Below are 3,531 nucleotides of genomic sequence, written 5' to 3'. Positions count from 1 at the left end.
GAAGTTCCAGTTTGTGTTTTCCAGCTTTATGGAAGTATTGGTATATTTTTGTTACAATTTGTGACATATTATTTATTTACTATTATGTATTTCGGCCCAATGTGATTTTGTTTTTCTGAAAGTAAACTATTATTTAAACTGGAGTGATTTGTAGTTGTTTTCTGTCCAACAGTCACATAGTTCACACACAGTATCTCACATCATTACGAAATAAACCACCAAGGTGTTACTCAAAATAAAGATGTTTATTGAATAGTAATGCAGAAAAGCACGGAATGCAAATGTGGGTCTGACTTCCAAAGCCTAAAACATGGCTTTTGGGCAATTTATTCCATATTAACTGTGGACAATTCTGTGTATTGTGGACCTGGGAACCCTGAAGACCCGTGACACCACACGGTAGGACAGACCGTGGGCCAGCCAGTATAGGCCCTCCAGCCATGGCCCTGTTCCCTCTTTAGCAGCTCCTGCAGGGCCCACATGACCTTCTTGCTCAACCTTAAGTCCTGAATGAGTTTTGACTTCACATCGAACCATAAGCACAGGATGGGAACATTCCTGTCCAACCTGTCCACGCTTATGGGACAGCCACTCTGGAACACAATAGATAACAAACAATTTAGACATAAATGTGGGCATAGATGATGTAAGCATCATGAAAAAATGTTGAAATGAGCTTTTTTATATCCAATGACAACTCTTTTGAATTAAATTCCTTATGAACTAAGGTTTTTGGGTCGTACAGGGAAGTTTGGTGACGATATTATGTCAGCTTAAGGGTCAGGTGGACTGTTCTTGTTTGTTTACTTTTCATCATGTCACACACTAAAGACCCCTACTATATGTCATAAAATGGCATTAAGATACTAATAAGTAGATTGCCATTTATGTCTACACAAACATAAGGTATTATGTGAACGTGCATTGTATGCTAACTTTTACTGTATTTGACCGAACGGGTCATTTTTTTTAATGAGTGTACGTACCTTGTAAAGATGAATCAGCACTACATAGCGCCGAAGCTGTCTTCAGTATAGCACATTTCTCCTCCGTTGATTGGAGACACGGAAAAGATGATGAGCTTTCAGGCAATCGGTAATAACACAGCTGTAGCGGGCATTTTTAACGTTGCACGAACTCTCCAACTGACACACCACAGGTTGAGACTCGAGTTGTTTACATGTGACGTAGACCAATACGTCACTGAGGTCTACAGCCAATTAATATTACCGCCATCTCCTGGACAGGGGTGGAACCTTGCAAGTCTTGTCCAAACCATCTCCACTTTGCACTCCACCGGCGGAGGGCACTCCTCTATCGAGGGACCTCACTGGAGGGTCCTCAGGGCCGAGTGAGAGAAATGGGATTGGGCCTTAGTGTCTTGCTCAAGGACACTTGGACACAAGGATTCACTTTTTAATTCTTAAACTTGTTTTTATATTTTATATTTAAAACTAAGGTCGATGATTTGAGGTCCCTCCTTAATATGAAAGTTGAATATCAATTAGTTATGGATTTGTTTAAGTTCTATCAAATTAAATTATTGATTGATTTTGATATTCATTATCAATGGGTTTATTTTTTCTTTTAGATCTTATTTTGTGTTGAAAATTGGGTTAATAATTTGAGACTTGTTTGATGAACGTGAGTAAGGAAATTATTCCTTTATGACGAGTGATTGTCTGATACATTTTTTAATGTTATTTATTATTTTTTTAATCTTTTTTTTTTTTTTTTTAAATTAGGGTTGCTAGTCTGAGGCCCTTCCTTGAGATGAACGATGAATGTCAATAAATTATGGATTCCCTTGAAAGATTTTGAAATAATTCATATATGCAAAAATGTGGAGTTACTATATTTCTTTTCTATAACTCAGAATATAATTTAACAAGTTTATGGTAAAAAGTTGTTTAAAAATGTGTGCGTCCAACGAACAATGGTACCACTCTACAAAATAAATAATAATAAATACATACATTGGCAAGACGGTTTTCTATCTTTAATGACCAATTGAATTAAAGAGCCACGTTTATTCTTTTAAAATCTCGTCTCGCCTCTTTGGAGCACCACATACTCTTTTAGATCATTATGTCTGGAAATCGGATGAAAAACCTTGTTTAGTTATTCTGAAGGGTGGCTACACACACTTTAGGTGAATTCTTTTTACCGTTTTGATCGTTCAAAATACTTTAATCAAGACACACACACTCTTGGATTTATGGACTTTTACTAATCATCAACTGAAGAAGCTTAAATAGAACACAAAACAATAATAAGAAAATAAAACAAAACAAAACTACAAGTTAAGAACTTAAACTGGCACCATTTGGACAGACAACAACATTGGATTGATTATTGCGTTGTTGTATTTTGACATAATGGCCCCTTTTACGTCACACCAATACCAATACCTAGAAACAGTGAGATGTCCGGCAAAGTTTTGCTTTGATGAAGATGACGGCCCAGTCTTTATGTCCTTGGCTGTAGAGTGATGAGGAATCCTGGTAGGTCTGCTACGAGGACCAAAGGAAGCAAGTTGTTGAAGCAGAGTTTGACTGCTGGTGGCTTGAGGCTTTCCTGAGGTTGCTGGCTTTGTCCCACCAGTTCTGCCGCGAGCTTGATCAAGCTTGGCTGATGACTTAGCAAGGTTCTTTGGCTGCTTGTTGAGCTAAAACTTGGTCAGGATTTTGATCCAGTTCTTCTTGTTAGGATATGCCCTCTTCCCTTGTTGCTGGACAAATTCAGACTGCCCTTGCGAGGTGAGACGTCTACCATCTCTGGGGTCTAAGGGCGCACCCCACGTGGTGGAGTTGTGATGGTAACCTTTGATGCGCAAATACAGATACGTTCAAGCTATGATTTGGGTGACGTTAGGCCAAATGCGGTTCCCAACAAAAGACGCACTGAGAAAATGTGTAATGTGTTATGCAACAGAAAATTAGGCTAAGGCACACCATAAAAGTACGGAGACTGAATGTGAGCAAAAAGCAAAATGTTCCTTCCAATTTTTACCCAGCCCTTTTCAAAGTCAGACAAAAAGAACAAAAAAAGGCAATTGGACCAAGGATATCTATCTGAGACGCTCTTGAGTCCTTAAGATTTTTTAATGATGAAAATTGTGATCTAGTGGACAGCATTTACATGACAACAAGGCACACGCCAAGCCTGACCTCACACGAGAAACATGCAATAACATCGATTCCCTCTAATACACACCCTCATTTGCCTTCACACACTCCACCCTTTGCACACACTCTCAGCCACTTACCTTGCAAACACACATAGGCATACATACCTTTCCCTCCACCCCTTCATTAATACCTTCCCTCTCCAAAGCGAAGAATAAAGCTCTCCAATTATAAGCGGCTCGGCGGTGGAGGGGCTCAGCGCCGCATTTATTAGGAGCTCATTTGGCTAAGCGGGGCTAAACACAGCGCACGCTTTTGGTGCAGGCGGGGGCCTAAATGGAAAGGGGAAGATGCACCCTCTCTCAGTGTGACATTCAATTGGAACAGCCCCATATTTTGTCCT

The 3,531-nt window shown here is 39.6% G+C and overlaps 1 long non-coding RNA gene across 1 annotated transcript; it reads right to left on the bottom strand.

Annotated features, from left to right (window-relative positions):
• Window positions 1-226: 226 nt before the first annotated feature.
• Window positions 227-1,370, bottom strand: LOC148354988 (uncharacterized). Its single transcript, XR_015852298.1, has 2 exons — window positions 987-1,370; window positions 227-593 (listed from the first exon to the last, which is right to left on the bottom strand). It is a non-coding gene; the product is annotated as an uncharacterized LOC148354988 (long non-coding RNA).
• Window positions 1,371-3,531: the final 2,161 nt, after the last annotated feature.

The sequence above is a fragment of the Urocampus carinirostris genome, chromosome 12, assembly GCF_059441175.1.
Source record: "Urocampus carinirostris isolate Australia breed hairy pipefish chromosome 12, RoL_Ucar_1.0, whole genome shotgun sequence".
Lineage (NCBI taxonomy): Eukaryota > Metazoa > Chordata > Actinopteri > Syngnathiformes > Syngnathidae > Urocampus > Urocampus carinirostris.
This window is presented reverse-complemented; position numbering and strand designations above follow the sequence as displayed.